General features: G+C 41.2%; 1 protein-coding gene across 4 annotated transcripts in view; it reads right to left on the reverse strand.

Annotated features, from left to right (window-relative positions):
• The window catches only part of PRICKLE1 (prickle planar cell polarity protein 1), a 116,134-nt gene extending 97,482 nt beyond the window's left edge, over positions 1 to 18,652 (reverse strand). The window contains exon 1 of one of the 4 annotated variants that reach the window (XM_005297939.5): positions 18,202 to 18,652. The gene's annotated coding sequence lies outside the window, so the exon portion shown is untranslated. The remainder of the gene's footprint in view (positions 1 to 18,201) is intronic. The other 3 variants (XM_042858690.2, XM_042858719.2, XM_024100587.3) reach the window with 3 other exon arrangements.
• Between the last annotated feature and the right edge of the window lie 437 nt (positions 18,653 to 19,089).

Genomic DNA, 19,089 nt, shown 5'->3' on the forward strand with positions numbered 1-19,089 from the left:
TGGTATAATTGGCTGAATTCTGTACATGAACCTTCCCACTTTACACATAGTCACATATATTTTCCATATATTCCAATCAGGTATTTTGTCCTTTCATAACTCTACAATGGCTGAACTAATTTTGTCTACCAAACAACCCCAGTTTGAACAAGGATATCACAGTTCAGCACTAGCTGCCTCTTTGAATCCTTTCTAGTCTCTGAATGCACCCTTTCAGGTGCACCTTCAACTCTCTCAGGGTGGAAACATGGAATTTCCCCCCCTTTTACACCAGGTCTCCAGGCCATGTTGCAGACCCTCTTCCAGCTCCTCCAGAACCTCTTGTTGAGGTTCTGGCTGTCCTTTTCCCCACACCTTTTTATGTATGCACACCCAATCCATGGCCCCACGAAGTCGTGGGACCACCTCATCAACCTCCTCCTAGCCATGGCCAAAGTGGCCATTTATAACACCAGGGAGAGGAGGTTGGCTGAGGGGGGGGGCCTGCGACTGTAGGGCCTGTTTTCGTTCTTTCATCCATTCATGCATCTGGGCAGAGTTCCTCTGGGCAGCGTCCAGTGGCTCCTTGGACACTTTTGCGGAGCAGTGGGCGCTGTCTGGGGTTCTCTGCTCGGTGCCCCCTTCTGGTTCCCTAGTTTTGGCTCTTTGACCCCCACACCTGTCACTACTTTTTTTTCTTCATTGTCCCCTGTGTTTAGTTAAGCACTGGGTCCAGTAGCTCCTCCCCAGGCTGGGGGAGGAACCTTTAGCAGTGAGCAGGCTTGCACCCGCCCACTTCCCAGCACACAATATAACCAGGTCTCCGGAATACAGCACTCTGTCAGTCAACCATAACTACTTAGCAGGCCCAACTAGATTCGGTGCTTGTAAGTTGTAATGACATTGTAATGACAATGCAGAACACCCTTTTCAATCTTAGCAGCAGGAACATAGCAAAGCATAAGCACAGAAAATGGTTTTTAACTCAGTAAGAACACTTACCTACATCTATACCTTACCTCAGTCCTAGGTAGACCTATCTTATCCCAGACAACCCAGCCTCTGGAGTCTGGCTTCACCTTAGCTCAAAATCCTTGACTTCCCCTTTTAAGGAAGGTGTCCCTTTATAAGTCCAACCAAGTCCTTTGTTTTTTCCTTAGTCTCTTTGAGTTTGGTTAAATTGATTTAGACAGCTCACTAGGGAATTCGGAGAAACTTCAGAAGTGCTTTGTTTTCTGCATTGTCTCAGATTTGTGGAATAACTGTTATCAAACCATTGTCTACCATTCGTTCATATGAATTAACCCCTTATAGTCACATAGTAATCACCACAATAAAAAACAGATGGAACATAATACTCATAAATTATTACTTGCAGCTTCCACATCCTTACAGGATACCTAGGTAAAAAGCCAACTTTGAATGAAAAAATGGTTCAATAAATTTTAAGTAATGAGCTCCATGCATGCACAGTACAATTTGCTTCCTCCCCTCCCCCGTTCTCTGATCGAAAGCAGCTGAGAATCAGAATCTAAATTTGGGGGGAAACTCTGCCCACAAGCCAAGCTTCACCCACTTGAGATGTCAAAATAAGATGCCACTCACAACAAGTTGTGCACATGGTCAAAATATGATCATGTGTTCTCTGCTGGTCTCCTGGGTCTTGGTTCCCTTTCCTTTGGGGGGGGGGGGGGTAGGGCACAAAAGACAATAAATAGAACAATAACCCCTATATTTCACATTAGTAGGCTGCCATCCTGTCCTCCAAACCCACTTGTTCTGCCATGCTCTTAATTATTATAATTTTGGAGAATTAAGAAGGAAAAAAACCACCAAAACTCTTAAGTTATTTACCAATATGTCGCTTTTGTGTATTAAATCTTTTAGACTGTAAACTCTTTGGGGAAGGAATTGTCTTTACTGTTGTGCATAGTACAATACCAAGCACTTTATTAGTACAAAACAAAGAAAAATACTCTCTCTCATAGGTACCCGTGTATGGCAAACTCAATGCAAAGCCGGCATTCTCATTTCTTGACTTTAATTGGACGGGGGTCGATAATGCTCCTCAAGGATGTAGACCATTTTGTCAGATCAGTGTGTGTGAAGGCATTCACCAGGTCAGCTTTGGAAGTGTGTGTAGGAAGGGGAGGGGGGCTAGTGCTGCTCCAGCCTCTGGCAGTCTGTCATGCTATACATGCAGCTTCCAAAACAATTCAAATACTGCGTGTAACCAGTTGCACAAGCATATCAGGCCTTGAACATCTAAGATCACAACTGATGCCCACTGAATAGAGAAAATGATAAAACGGTATCTTTGTTTTGACAGAAAAATGGAGTTTCCACAAAGTTGAAAATTTGCCAAAATGTTGATTTTTCCATTGGCCAAAATCAAAATGAAATGTTTTGTTTTGGTGTTTCAACATGCACCAAAACACTTCTATTTGTCTATTTTAAATAGAAACAGTTTTGTTTTAGATTAATTTGATATCAATCTGAGTCTGATTGAGTTTCTGCAGTGTCTCCCGCGGGGAGTTGTAGTTTGGGTACTTAATGCCACCACTCTTCTCTATGGGCTGGGGCTCCCTTGCTGGACTACAGCTTCCATTTTGATATTTTGTCCCAATTTGGGACAAAACCAAATTTAAAAATATCAGAATTTTCCACAGGACAGAAATTGTGGGTTTTGACCAGCTCTACTGCTGAATTTCCAGAGCACCACTTCTCTATAATGCCTCTTGTCACAGTAGAGCAGAGAAACTCCAAGACGACAGGTACCCTTTTTGATATGCAAGAAAGTTCATGGCTGGCTAGTGTTAAAAGCTTCTCTTCTCCCACCTGTACAGAGAGACCCAGGAAAACCTGCCGGCACACTTATGATTTGTGTGTCTCAATATCCCACAGCCTGCCCACATTACCCTAAAGAGTTCAGGCCATTTACCCAATTCTGTTCCCACTGAAGGAAGGTCAAGGGCAAAAGCTCCCAAACAGATCTAACATTTACTGATTTCTAGGACTTACCATGTTAAACCTAAGTTTAGACATGTTTAAACTCTGAAAAAGTATACAGGAAAAAATGTGTAGTATATTCCATTTGTTTATGTTCATTATTGCTTATAAAAAGTGTGTTAATGTAAATGATATTTAGGCTATGAAACTGGGTTCGACATTTTTTTCAATAGCCTGTGTGGCACAACTCTCTGCTGCCTCTGAAGAGATTTAGGTTCAGATTGTTTTTTATTTCTCTCCCCACCAATGGGAACCGTTAAAAATGTCAGTGTCTCTCCCCAATTCCCCAGCCTCACATAACTGGCACTGCACTAAAAATAAGCATGGTCACATTCCAAGTTTAAGAGTGCCATCTAGTGTCTCCTTGTTTACTATTTTTGACGGAGAGAGACTCTTCATAGGGCATATTTTGCTTTGTTTTCTTGACAAAGCTATATTCTGGATTTTGTAGTTCCATTTTCAGACAACTGATCTTTTTCCACATACACAAACACTCTTGTTTTGCCTGTTATGACATTTAAGGGAAACTGATTGTACTTTATGATGGAACCTTGAAGGAAGTGTGAACACACAAAGTCATTAATCTGGAAAGCTATAATTTATTAACCTTTGCCAAACTATGTAACGAAATGTAGCCCTTAAAAGCTACCTCATACCATCTCCCTTAGTGTGACCTCATCCCAAGAACAGATGGATAGATAAGACAGAAACTTTCAGTGGAAAAAAATGTGATCTAAGATCAACCAGGCTATACTGGAAATCAATAATTAACAGTTCCACCACTACAGGTTTTGCTCTCACCTGTTATCACAAATAAAATAAAATACTTCCTGAATAAAAGACCTCCAAGTAAAAGCTAGGGTGCTTTATACTTGTTCATAGTACTTGCCTGGACTGGATGGTCCATCTAGTCCAGGTGTGGGCAAACTTTCTGGGCCGAGGGCCACATCTGGGTATGGAAATTGTATGATGGGCCAAGAATGGTCATGAAATTGGGGTTGGGGTGCAGGAGGGAGTGAGGGCTCTGGCTGGGGGTGTGGGCTCTGGGGTTGGGCCAGAAATGAGGAGTTCAGGGTACAGGAGGGGGCTCTGGGCTTGGGCAGGGGGTTGGGGTGCGGGAGAGGGACCTGGGCTAGGGCAGGCGGTTGGGGCACGGGAGGGGGTCAGGGATGCAGGCTCCGGGCAGTGCTTACCTCAAGTAGCTCTTGGAAGCAGTGGCAGGTCCCCCCTCTGGCTCCTATATGGAGGTGCAGCCTGGGGGCTCTGTGTGCTACCCCGTCTGCAGGCACCGCCCCTGGAATTCCCATTAGCTGCAGTTCCCGGCCAATGGGAGCTGCAGGGGTGGCACTTGGGGTGGGGGGGCAGTACGCAGAGCCCCCTGGCTACCCTTAAATGTTGGAGCCGGCAGAGGGGGACATGCTGCTGCTTCTGGGAGTCTTGGCGCGCAGAGGGGTCTCCGACCCTGCTCCCTGGCTGGAGCGCGGGAGCAGAGCAAGCCCCAGCCCCTGCTCCCCAGTGGGAGCTCAAGGGCCAGATTAAACAGGCTGGAGGGCTGGATGTGGCTCCCGGGCCGTAGTTTGCCCACCTCTGATCTAGTCCAATATCCTCTCTCTGACAGCAATCAGCGCCCAATACTTACAGGGAAGGTACAAGAGACCCATAGTACGCAGGTGTGGGAAAATCTTGCCACCCTCATGAAGGTCTCATCCTAAAAACAATTTCTAACACTAGGAATAAGTACTAACTTGAAGTTTTATATTTTTCCAATACTTAGCTACGAAATATTATAACTCTAGATAGTCTTGTTATCCATATATACATCCAATCCCTCTTTGAAGGTTGCTAAATATTTGGCCTCAACATCATCCTGTGGCAATGAGTTCCAAAGTCTAAATTATACATTGTGATGTAGTAGGTGGCACTCTGCTCTCCATGCTAGTATTGAAGTAATGCCCAACAAGGGCATGGAAAGAGTTTGCTATTGGACGTGCTCTTTAAGATGAGGCATAAAATACGGTTCTGACCATTTGTTGTGATTAAGGATTCTGTTGCTCTTTGCAGGAGTGGGGGGGCCCAGTATTGCTGTGTTGCAGCTGCACTACTTGTATGGTAAGTGATGGAATGCCTCCGTGTCAGATGCTATGTGTTATTTGATGGGATGCTCTGCTTGAAAGCTATGGAGTTTGCATCATGCCGGATCCTTTGGTTCTAGCTGGTGATTGATTTTATTTTAATGTTTTGCATTATTTTAGTCTATGCCATTTAGACGCTGCTCAGACACATGCTTTATGGAGTGAATTAATTTATTAAATAAAGTGTGTGTGTTGGTAAAGAGTTTGGAGTTTGTTTAGGATGAAAAGCACATACAGAAGTACAATATCATAATGCTAGGCAGTGCAGCTCCAAAATTTGTTTACATCATTGTTCAAGAGGTAGAGCTCAAACAAGTATGCCATCTTTATTATGATAATTTAAAACTAAGTCTCCACTCCATAATAGCCCAAGATTTTTTATCTAGTTAAGTAGCATATGCTTTCAGACAATCACACAATAAAATATAGTCTGTTGGTTTTAGTTAGAAGTTTTTAGCTGACATTTATTATAAAATAAAAGCTATAAATTTTAAGGGTCACATTTTCAACATTACTCCCCTACAGTACACCCACAAAACATGCATGTGCACCTGGAGCCCAATTTTCATAGGTGCCAAGCACCCAAAGCACCCCTGTGAATGTTTGTGGCCTTGAGGTAGCTGACCAAATAAGTGGTATTTTTAATACATATGCATGATTTTCAGTCACAAGTTTAGGGTAACGTTTTCAAAATGTCTACATCTAAGTTTCATGTCAAGAAAGCTTGAAATAGTTCCCAAGAAACTAATGGGAATGATTCACTTCCTAAAAGAAACATTAGGGCTTATTTCAGCCCCAAAATGGGCTCTGAATGCTGGGCTTGCAGAAGCTCCACACCTTAGGTTCCGCATCTGTTAAAGCTGCTCCCTATTTGAAAGGGGTACTTTCTCCTAAGAAGAGCCTAGGTGCTGCTGGCTTTAGCCTTTGGGCCTGCCCATATTTGCCCCCCTTTTCAGGGGCAAATTCTCATGTCACTCAGTCCCAGATATGGGAAAATTACTTACCAAAATAGCAGCCATGATTGAACTGAGTTCATCTTAGTGTGCATGGGAAGAGAGTTCGCTTCCTCCTCTTGCTGCTTAATAGTTAGGCAAGGTCCTAGAATAGATTTGTAATGAGCTGTGCAGCCTGAAAGTGACATCTAACTGGCAAAGAGCCCTGAAACTGAACTATCTGCAAGAGAGTGTGTTTATGGGGCAAAGGTTCCTGCATCTCAAGTAATGACAAGGCAGGAGAGGAAGAGGGAGTCCCACCAATTGCAGGCAGGAACCACAGTCAATAGCAATTTTTATACAAACCATGCCCCAACTCCAGTCCCCATCCATTTCATTCAAAATGCTACCACCAAATAGTCCATTGATTCAGCCATGTTATCCCATGATGAGTCACTTTACTGGCTCCATATTGTCCTTGCCTTCAAGGCCTACCATACAACACAGATCCCAGTCTATGTCTGGTCTAGTCTCCTTTTACATTCTCTGCTTCCAACAACAAAAACAACCACCTCAATACTCCTTTTCTCTCTCTCGAACACAAACATGTAAGTGTCTTGCCATTCTATGCCTTATGCATGAGAGTCACTTCCAAAAAAACCACCCTGTTGGTGCCTTCATATTCACCTTAAGAAATCACTCCTAAAATATGACTTCCACAGCATGGCTTTCATTACAAAAAAGTAAAACCTCACCTCTGAGCCATCAAGGTTAATATTTAAGGTGAGTAACTACTTAATCATTTCTGTAACCTGTGTTTCTCCCCTTCCTGGTGAAGGTATTATTCTCACTTGGCTGTCATGTCCACCATTTGGACTGTGAGCTATTTGGGGCAGGGACTTGTCTTCAGGTAGGTCTCCTGTGAAGCAATTAAATCATAATGATAGCAAATAGGAGGGAAAAACACCTCAGTCCCCAAATCAAGGCAAAGTTTTCTGTTACACACAAAAAAAAAAAACACCACCACCACCAAAAAACCCCACAAACTCTTGCGTGCGCCTGCCACATCCCTTTTCCCTATCACCACTACGCTCCAAAGGAGCTATCTGCACGTTCTACTGCATGTACCTCAATGTGTACAACTCAGTCTAGGCTCCATCATCGTGTTGCTGCAATACCAGGCAGCTAAATATCAGCAAATAGTGATGCACTGTCAACAAATGATGGACTTTTCTACGACGAGGACAAAATGCTTAGGCACAAAGATTTTCCCTTGCACTACTAACCCTGTACCAGATATACGTTAGAAAGTTATATTCATACAACTAGAGATCATAAAATTGGAAATCATATAACCACGAAGGAAGATTTTTGCTTGGGAAATACACAGTGCAACATTCAGTTACACCTAACATCAATCTACAGTCTAGACTATGTCAAAACTTAAGGAGTGAACGAGAAGATCCTGAATAACGTCCTATGGATTTTCTAGGTCAAATATTAGTTTTATGCTAATAAAATTTGAAGCAATACTGCGTGTCATCTCTTATGCCATAAAGTCCACTTGTAATTTGCCACTTTAGAGAAAAATCTTTTCAAATTAACCAATAGATCTTCTCCAAGCTCAAACATCACAAACTGACTATTTTTATTATTTTTGAACTGCAAAACTGGCAATCAAAGCAAAGTTTCAGTTAGGTGAGGTATACTATGTTAGTTTTGAAAAATTAACTAGTGGTGAAGTTTGAATCTGCAATAGTGTCTAATGAATGAGGCGAGTATTTTTAAACACACACACGCACGAGTCATAGCTTAGTAGAACAGCTTTTTATAGTACTGTTGTATAATCCAAGTCAGTGATTTGAGTACTGATGCTCTCTTGAGGTCATAGTCTTCTGCCAAAAAGTACACAAATACCAGCATCAAGCAAAATTATGGCAATAGTGAGATTTTTGTAGATGTTCAGCAGTCACCTCTACATTTAACTGCTCAGAGAGAGTCTGAAGATGAACACAGATTTTTCTATAATTGGAAAACTTATTAAATAAGAGTGTGAATGTAGGGAGACAGCAAACTCTATGGCACTTTTATTTGGGCAGAATGAGAGCTAAAAGTGATAGAAAGGGGCACAATACTCAGAGTCACAACTGCACACATAGTTACTCCAGAATAGACTCAAGAGTTACCCTCCTTTGGGACTCTGCAAAGTTGACTCTCTTTGCAAGATGAGATCCTAGTACAGTAACTACTTTAGCGTGTCTATATTGCAGTACTAGCTATTAATTTCTGAAACTGCAGTAGTACGTACGATTGGCAGATTAGTACCAAACTAAGTCATTATGATAACTGCTATTATCCTTTTATATATAATGAAATATGTATGACAGAAGTATGGAAACTAATATTTGCATAATAAAGTCATAGTATGGCATTAAGCAGTTTTAGATTAACCATAAACACTTAAAAATAGTAACTGGATGCCAGATTCTCTCTCACCCAGTTTTACATGGCTCTACCATCACTGATTTCAGTGGAGTTACTCCGATTTATGTCTTTGGGAGAGGCGAATCAAGCCCTGTGTATTTAATCCTACAATTCAGGGGGACAGTTAAAAGACATGAGTTCGTGAACTGCAAAACAGGCAGAGTACACAAGTGAAGGCAGGAGAAGAGGCTCCAGTCAGACAAAGTTTGAAAGTTTTGGATAATCAGTATTGCCAAGCCCAAGTGTTCAAAATTTGTGTGTCAGGCCCCAAAGATTCATGGGATTAAAAACCTCATTATCTTAGAACTAAAGCCATTTTTTAAAATGTATTATTTTTGCAATTACCACAAGATCCTCATAGTCATGCAGAGCTGCCAATGCTGGGTGTGAGAGCTCTTTTAAGGGAAAGCTGTGTCCCATAAAGGCTCATTCCCTGATTAGACAGGATGAGATATTCCGAAATCTTTCAAGATTTCCATTTTAGGGCACTAACACCATAATTGTCAGCCTTTCACCTGCAGAGCTCAAGGGTAAGTGAGCTCAAGTATGGCAGAGTCTAAACGAATTATGATCACAAAACTACTGCACAGGTTAGAGCTACTTAGGCCTGTTTCATAGCTGAGTTACTCCATTTATATACCAGTGAAACTTCACTGAAGTGAATGTAGTTACTAAAGCGGTGTACAAGTTAAGTAGCACATCTGGCTCCTAGTTTCTGCTTTAGAGATTCGGAATTGGGGATTTATATAATAAGATTGTTAGTCAGGAACAAGGTAAGGTGTACCTGTGACATTGTCCAGTCTATATAGTTTTATAAAAACATGATAATAAGTGAATATAATGTAACTGGGATAGTTTTTTAAAGATTTGATAAGTGAATATAATGCAACTGGGATATGCTTCGTGCAAAAGGTCTCTTGTAAGGTATCACTACAAAGCTCATAATCTACTGAGTGTGATCATCCTATTTGTAGAAATGTACTACTCTTGTATCTAAAACTAGAAATATAAAACACAACTCTGAGGGCCTATTGTAATTATGTAAAGTGTGGGCCATTAATGATGGTTTGTAATCTTGATGACTCCCATTAACCAGGACCATTGTCTGCAGATGGCTGTGTTTACCTGTTAGTCTTCCTGTATATGTGTGTGCTGGCAAGTGGGCAATGAAGTCTTGCAGTGACAGGTGATCATGTCACCTGAACTGGAATCCATCTTTAACCTGGTGCTTTTCCAGTGAGGGGGGGGTGGAAACCCAGAGGGACAAAGGGTTCCTGCCTTATGCAAAAGATATATAAAGGGGTGGAAGAGAACAAAGGGGGAGAGGAGCCATCATGAAGAATCCCCTAGCTATCACCTGAGCTGGAACAAGAGCTGTACCAGGGGAAAGAATTGTGCCCAGGCCTGGAAGGTGTCCAGTCTGAGAAAAACTTATTGAAGCATCTCTGAGGGTGAGATTATCTGTATTTAGCTTGATTAGACATAGATTTGTGCATTTTATTTTATTTTGCCTGGTGACTTACTTTGTTCTGTCTGTTACTACTTGGAACCACTTAAATCCTATTTTCTGTATTTAATAAAATCACATTTTATTTAGTAATTTATTCAGAGTATGTATTAATACCTGGGGGGGCAAACAACTGTGCATATCTCTCTATCAGTGTTATAGAGGGCGAACAATTTATGAGTTTGCCCTGCATAAGCTTTATGCAGGGTAAAACGGATTTATCTGGGTTTAGACCCCATTGGGAGTTGGGCATCTGAATGCTAAAGACAAGCACACTTCTGTGAGCTGTTTTCAGGTAAACTTGCAGCTTTGGGGCAAGTGATTCAGACTCTGGGTCTGTGTTGGAGCAGTGGGAGTGTCTGGCTCAGCAAGACAGGGCGCTGGAATCCTGAGCTGGCAGGGAAAACAGAAGCAGGGGTAGTCTTTGCACATCGGGTGGCAGCTCCCAAGGGGCTTTCTGTGATGCAACCCGTCACAGTACCAAGAGCTAAACGAAAGAGGTTAAATTATCTTTTCTAGCATTGTACATTCTCCCAGTCCTCCTCACTATCATTTCATAACTATATAGGATTCTTCCTTAGATTAATTAGAAGGAAGCATTACAGATGCCACTGGAATCCTGTATCCCCAAATCCCATTGATGGCATGCATACATGCCTTTTCACTTCCAGAGCCTGATCCCACAAGGCGCAGGACACCTCCCTTGAGGTCTTGAGTGCCATCAGTGGGTGCGCTGTAGGAAGTACACGAGCCAAAGAGAGGTACCGTCTTACTAACCACATTGCTTAGATAAGCTAAATACCCAATCATTCCGTTCACACTGTCTGCAAATTTACTACACGTTGAGCTTACCAACCTTCCTTCATATCTATAATCTAATCTATATCTGTGTCACCTGATCACTGCTTGCTGTTCAACATCCATCCAGGCAAACCACCATATTTTCTTCAACTAGTATTTCAAAATAGATGCTTACTCTGACCCAAATCTGCATGGGTTTGTGAGGGTAGGAAGAGCAAGGCAATTTACTGATTAATATCTTTAAAAGCTGAAGGTAAAGTAAGTTTCCAGTACCTCAGTATAGAGGAAAGTCTGGTTTACTTTCAATGTATTTGGCAGCACTTGAGGACATTTTGTTGGCTATTAGCCTGCCAAGCTGCTTAGGCTTATAGAAGGAGCATAAAGAAACTTATATGATGAATTCTGTTAAATATAAACATATCTTCTGTATATTTTATTTCCTCCTTCCACATACACAGAGAGCTAAATCACTTCAATCCTAGGATAAATGGGAACTCAATATTTATCATTTAGATTCTTTCTCTAAGTTTTGCAAACAAGTCAGAGGGCTCTCACAGTGAAGATATCCATACGATCATTATGATGAACAAAGCATCAGAAAGCAGTTCAAAATTCTTATGAAACACATGCATCCTGCTACAAGAAACATCCAAGATTCACTAACAAGATTCCAGACTGAACTATACCCCGGTTAGCAATTTGTATGTGCGCGCACGCAGACACACACACATACACGCTCTCTCTCCAGGACTGGACATATGTATTAGTCATTCTCATAAAAAGTCATTTTCTTTCTTAGAATATACTATATGCAGTATTTTTAATCACAATTTTGAAAAATATCATCCCAATTTCTGACATACTTTTACTAAAAAAACAAAACAAAAAACATTTGGTCCTCTGAAGAGTTAACTTTCCTGAACATAGGTTAATCGCAAGTAATCATATAGAATGCACGCACTTTTGAGACGCAAAATTACTACGTTTCTGTGGGAATTTCTGTTTGAGTGCAGGGGAAAAAAAAATCTTCCCCAAAAACTTATGTAGAGGTTTGCTTTCAACATAGCCTACTCATTTTTAGTATGTACATGAAAAAAAAATCAGTTTTTATTGTGGTTCAATGAACTGACCTACACATGAAGGTTTTTTAAAAGCTTTCAATTTGTGCCACAGTTACTATGTATTTGTGTCACCACCACACTGGGCTACTATGGATGGGAGCAGCTGTCTGGCTACCCAGTGTGCTCAGCTGGCAGAGAGAGAGTGACTGTGTGGCTAGGCTAATCTCTCACTGAGCTAGTGCTATCTCTTGCACAAAAGGACTTAATTAATGTAAAGATAATATCAGGGTGTAATGGATAATGCTGCAGAATTATAGTGTTAGTGTCAAAGAAAGTTTGTGCTCCCGTTTTAAAACATCTCTACAAGACTGCTCCACAAACAGATCAAGTATTTCACACTGTTCCATGGAAAAGATTAAAAATAACTTCTGTGTCATGGGTCATTTTAAAGATTCACTTACTAATGTTAGCAGATTTTTTAAAGTTGCTGATTAAAATTAAAAATTTACAAAACGCATTTACTAGAAGAATAGTTCCCATCTTTAGAACAAAAAAGTGTCCTAAGTGAGGACAGGTGTAAGAATTCCAGACCATTTGACAAAGCTTTAAACCACGTGCTCAGAATCCTGTGTTACTGTATTTTAAACACCTACAGTTAGTAACTAACTGTACTTAGAACACAACGTCTTGTGAAATGAAGATAATTTTGCAATATGGATTCCTTTTAAAAAGTTAATGTTTGTAGAGGGACTTGAACATATCATATCTTTAGGCTGATATTTTTTCTTTTTAAAACCAAACAGCACATTGGACTGTAAAATACTATTAATGTTTAAGGAGCCATTGGTTCAATATGGCCTATTAATTATATTGTATATGGACAACTTTGACTTTTCCTTGCAGCGGTGCAAAGGTTAGAAGTGCACTTAGATTTGGAAGGTGATAGTTGCAGAAACCAAACCCTGATACCATGTTATATTGTGACTACTTGATGCAAGATTATAAAAACAACATTGAAAAAGGTGGTTATAAAAACATCACAAGAAACAAAACAACCTTTATTTAAATTAAAATCAATCATAATCCGATTCTTGGAAGGCACTTGGAAATGCTTTTTGGCATGCAGTTGCTTCATGCCGCCAATAGTGTGTGTAATTGGAAACATTTCATACAGAATTGTTACTAAAGTCAAAGACCATAACTGCAAGCTGTGGGATCTGTGCCTCAGATAAAAGGCCAGCTGAATAAAACTGTTATGCACGGAGAGTGTTTGTAGGTCTATGTCTGCAATACTTTTATCAGTTTATTGCCAAATTTTCAGACTTAGAGAGCAAGAGGAAGAGAGAAGGAAAAATGAAGGAGAGAAGAACACAAAGCAGCAAGAGCTACAGGGTACTATAAATCAACAATTCAGACAAAAATCTTAGACAGGACTACATGACTTCAGTACCAGAACAACTGAAATAACACAGCTCCACCTTTTATTGATGTGTAATCCACTGGAAATGAAAGACTTGCCTTCAACAGTGTCTACCACAGGTTCACGGGTAAGAAAAACACTCTCAGCTTGATTGGTCAGTTGTTTTTCAGGAACATTTTGAACCAGCATTATGGTAGCATTTAAAAATCAAATGGACCCTTGTAGGCAGAGTTCCAAGAAGAGGTAAATGACAGTTGCTTGCTAGTTTACATAAGTATTTAAAAATGTCTGTGTTGGCTCATGCCTCTGTCTCTTGAGATTTTTAATTCAGTTTGTATATTTTAAAATTTTCTTGTAGAAAAATAACCCTTGAAAAGGCTAATCAATTCATGCTGAGCAATCATTCCATTTTTCTAGAGGCCAAAGAAAAGTGAGTTTAATGTGTTTAGAGTGAAGTCTAAACAAGCAAACAATACAAAGACACAGAACGAATTATTACAGTCCCCTGGAGAATTTTTTTTCAATAACTGGAAATATCTTTTGACTATGGACCAGCAACAAAAGAACTGTCTTTGGAAAAACTGTGTCATTTTGGCAAATAGTAAAGTGATCTGATTAGTCTATCTTGGTATCTCTGCCAGAAATGTCATGACATCAGTGTGCTATAACTTGTAAAACATGTTTCTTCCCACCATTGCTCAGTCAAAAGGTGGGGGGAAGGGAGAAGGTTGACTCAGTTACTGCTTTCTCCTTCAAAGCTGGTCCTTTCCACTATAAGTCCTCAGTCCTACAAACACTTGGGCTATGTCTATACTACAGCCTATGTTGGAATAACTTGCATCATTCAGGGGTAACCCCCCCCCCCCCCCCGAGTGACATAAGTTACACCAATATAAGCACTTTAATGTGGCTTGTGTGGTTGCTCCCAGCACTCTAAAAAAAACCCACCTCCACGAGGGGGATGGCTCCCAGCGCTGGTGCACTGTCTACACTGGCGCTTTACAGCACTGACACTTGCTGTGCTCAGGGGTGTGTTGAGAAAATTGCCAGTATAGACAAGCCCATAGCTTCTGCCACTCACAGAGGTGGTTTTATTATGCCGATAGAGAGCTCTCTTCCCTCGGCATAGAGCGTCTTCACCAGTTGCGATGCAGCGGCACAGCTGTATTGGTGCAGCAGCACAGCTGCAGAGCTGTATGTGTAGACATGGCCTTATGTAAGAGCTACTCATCTGTGTGTTTCCAGTAGCTAGGCCTAACAATGAATGGTTTATAACTAGAATACACTACTGAACTATAGTTAAGCTCAAGTTTACCTCAGTTTGGAATGGTTGTAAACAGAAAATAGTTAATGTTGGCTAACCAAACCAAATACTGCTGACCTACCCTTCTATGAAAGTTATAAATTCAAGATATAAGAAAACCACGTGATCATTATATAGCCTGCTCAAACAAGGGAAAGATACTGTGTTGCTATTCTCCTTCACCTTAGGCAACACTTGACCACAGAATGATTCTCTGAAACATTTATGAAGTGATCCCTTTATTATTGAAATATAAAAGAGCAATGGCTTTGGAGAATGTTCTTTCATGAGCCTCTAGGCAGAGGCATTGATGTCTTTACCCAGGAGTGCCGCCAGCTTTTCTGCTGCCCTAGGCAGCGGAAGGTCCCGCCCCGAAATGCCGCCCCCCACAGAGGCAGCGGAAGATCCCGCCGCCGAAATACCGCCGCGGTCACCGCCCCCCAAATTGTAGTGCCCTAGACGACCGCCTAGGTCGCCTAATGGGTTGCGTCTGCCCTGTCTTTACCTGTAGGCCACATAAGGTAAAAGTCCAAGTCAACACTCAGTGATCAAAAATAATTTTTCATACATTTTAAAGAGTTGCAAAAAATTAACTCAGTCATTGTACATATATCATGGCTCTGGTTGCCTGGATACCGTGTCTAGTGAATTCTTGTATTTACTTGAAGTTGGTCTAATTATCTGTTCTGTATTAGGGGGTTTGTACAGCATCCACAATCACCATATTATGTAAATTCCATGCTATTGGGAAAATACTTTAAATCTTTGTATCTTCATCCAAGGCATTAGGAAAGGGTCAAGCCAATCGGCAAAGATACAATACGAACGAACTCCATACAAGTTTATCCTATGCAGTGTTTCAGTGGAAAATAGAGTAAAACTCATCTGATTTTCATATGCCAATTAAATGAACAATGCCAAACTCATTTAATCTCTTTCTAAAAACATAAGGGAAGACAGACCAAACTCTTGAGATTATGGGAAGTTAGGTCATTAGTGTGCCAAGTAATTCCTCAGGCATCTTTTTTACATATAAATTATGAAAATTTTAGAGTATAACAGCAACCACCACCTATACTCTTCAAACCATTTACATTTTCTTTTTTGCAAAACTTTGTTATCTAGAAGGCAAATACTCTAAATCACTTTTAATAAAAGTTATAATTAACTAGTCTACTAGAAAAGATAACCTTTCCAGCACACAGACTGTTCTTTCACAAACATTGAACGATATCCTTTATGCCACTAAGATGGAGAATGGATTATTTAGAAGAGGGGAATCAATAAAATTCTGTATTTGTGCATGAAAAATCCATGCACAGTTCAGTGTTTTACTTTTAAGTCAATTGGAATTTTCTAGCCATTTCCTAGCCTTTCGAAACATTAGAATCTTCTCTTGTTTATGCAGACTTCATCTTGCTTTTTAAAAAAAATTCTAAATCAAAACAGATTTTTTTTAAACAATTACCTTTTTCAGAGTTATCAGACTACAGGATATTAGGAAAAAAACAGACTCCCTTGTTGCTTTTACCCACATCTGACTCCAATCTTAATAGTTCAGCTATTAACCCTGTAAGGGCTTTCTCTCTCCCTTCCCGCCCCCCCTTCTCTCTCCCCCTCCCCCCCGCTGATGTTACAATTTTTATGCGGGTGACCAGGCTGACTCAGTACAGCACCCTTTATTATACAACAATGGCTCCATAGATCTCTGATTGCAAAACATGATAAACTCTTTTAGCTCATCTTGGCTTTTGCTGTTAGAACTGACAGACATTCTGAATTTTCAATAGGCAAGAAAAGTTGTTAATTAAAAGTCATAGTTTTCAGCTACATGACAAAGCATGGAAAATTGAACTGGGAGTAATGTTAGCCATTTATTTTTGACACCTTTTAGTTTTAACATGTAGGGAATATGCATTGTTAACCTTTAAATCCTCTGTATAAACATTCTTGGAGAGCTTGTAAAATATCCCCCACTGAGTTTCCTGAGTCTCCAGTTGATGGCATTTAGAGACACTGGTACTAGCAGAGTGCTTTATTTTCCTTTCTTCAGTCCCCAGCTGGGGTACAATGACAGATTCCTGTCCAAGACCAGACCCAGCCACCTTAAGCTGAAACCACACTGAAATGAACCCACCAGACAGCAAGATAAATGGTTGCTGTTTATGTTTAAAATCTCCTGGTGGGAGTAAATATTGTTTGAGAAAAAAGGCTTGACAAATATTCATCACCCCTTCAGAGCTCTCTTGAGGCAGAATATTTAGCTTAAGTTAGGGCTGCATTTTAGATGTCTCTCTCTAGCTGTCACAAGATTTTTTCCTATGGAAGAGAGTCTGAAAACAGACATATTGCATGCTGAGGATAGCCAAACAAGGTTGCCCCCTCCCATGGGACTGGAAAACACTCATGATAATAGAAGGGAACTGAAACATTGACACTTAGTTGAGGATAATGGAGAAAGCAAAGGCTTAGTGGAAAAAGACCAGTTGTCACCCAAGTGACAGGCAACAGCTGAGCACACACATCTGGAGCCTGAGTCAGGCAAACACTCTGAAACTCACATCCATCTATAGTCTTGGGTGCTATAAAGAGAGCCGAAGCTCTCCATGTTACAACTGTACAAAATACACTAACATATTTAAAATTACACACACACTACGGCCATGGTAATACACATTTCTATACTGTCTCTGTATACCAAAACATATACATGTGTGAAGATAAAATGTAAGCACAACCATGTCTGTGTGTGTAGAACTAAGTGAATAAGTAAAACATAAATCACAGAGACACTTTGATATAAATAACTTCAGATAAAATCCTAATCTTCTGTTCCCTTTTGTCCCCTCACAGCTTGTTGCTTTGTTTGTTGTTTGTTTGTTGTTCTACATGCAGGGTACACACATACATTCAAGCTAATAATACATATATTTGGAGTGCTAGTTCAGATTCCACTTGGGCAAATTATAACTCAGTATGGTGTCAGCCCCCAAATTATTTCCCCCTTCATTCAAGACAATGATAATCAAAACTCTTCAAACAAGTTTGTGGACAGTCTTCCAGAGCCTCCTCCCATACACAACAGTGCCAGGTTAGGCAATCCAATAACCAAGATCTGTTTGGTTTTTCTGCGTCTGCAGGCAAAATTTAACAACTTTGCGCTGCATCCTGAGTCCCAGGTATGTTAATACGTAACAGATTTGGGCTTTTACTTCATTATTGTTTATAGAAAATAAAAAAATCTGAAAGCTAAATTTGAAGACTTTGAAGACAATATTTTATGAAACAAAGTGAGGTGGCAGGCTTCTAAAGATATTAGGCTGGGGCAGTCACTAGTTGCTTTCTGCCGTTAGTCGGCTCGCTTCTGCTCCGACCTTTCTGGTCCTGTTAAACTAATTAAGTCTCTCGAGACATTTGTAGGTGACAAGACCCTGGGGGGCTGACATTCCACACAGCATTCCCCTCACCCCCAAGACTGCAAAGTGGGAATCTAATGCAAACAGTCCCGCTCCCTACAGACAAAACCACACTTATCGTCCCTGCGGGAGAGAGCAACGCAGAGCTGCCACTTACCCTCCAGGAGAAGGACTTGGGAAACACCGCGAGGTATTCCTGGGCGGGGGGAAAGGATCAGTCACATTTAGAGCAAGGGAGGCAAGTATCCCCTGGAGGGAGCCTGGCTTGGCTGCTCCTTTCTGCCTGGGCACCTCAGGGAAGTCAGTGCAGGCTGGAGAGACGCATTTCCCGCAGAGAGCAGGGAAGGGTTTGCGGGAGCTTGTCAGGCAGCCGCCAGCTCCAGGAGCCTCAGCATGGAAGTGACCAAGCTGCGCTGCCGGTTCTCTCCTTATTCCCTGATGGGGTTCAGGCGCTGCCAGCCCGGTACGGTGACATGAGCATTCCACAGAGCCCATTGGCTGCTGCCGGCCGCATTCTCCAATCGCCGCAGGGCTGGGGGTGCCGGCGGCTTAGAAAACCCGGAGGGCTGGATTTGCTGACCGGGAAGGACAGACTATTCCCTGGTACTGACAAGGCTTCGGAAGTCCACCCAGGTCCCGGGCAGGGCAGGTTTGCAGTGAGGGGGGCGGGGAGGAGCAGAATGTGCTTTTCGTGATCCGTGTGTGTGATGTTAGTGTGCTATAAAGGGGCATGGGTTTTTTGGGTGTAATCAGATTAAATAACTTGATGATTAAGTTGAGCAAGAGGAATGCTAGCTGGCATTTGAAGTTCACTGAGGCACAGCGAAAGATCTGAAGTGCAAATCATCCCCACATCCCCGGTTTTTTGTTGTTGTTTTTTTTAACAAATGATGCTGATGGATTTAAAGCCAGGAAAAGGAAGGAAAGACTCACATTCCCAATTTCCCTTGATCAAACAGGGTTCTGCAGCCAATTACTCTTCTCTGTGCCTCCAGCATCCACTTAGCGAGAGAAAAAGTTAATTAAAACTTTTTCCACTGATCTA

This window comes from Chrysemys picta, chromosome 1 (genome assembly GCF_011386835.1).
Source record: "Chrysemys picta bellii isolate R12L10 chromosome 1, ASM1138683v2, whole genome shotgun sequence".
NCBI classification, from domain to species: Eukaryota; Metazoa; Chordata; order Testudines; family Emydidae; genus Chrysemys; species Chrysemys picta.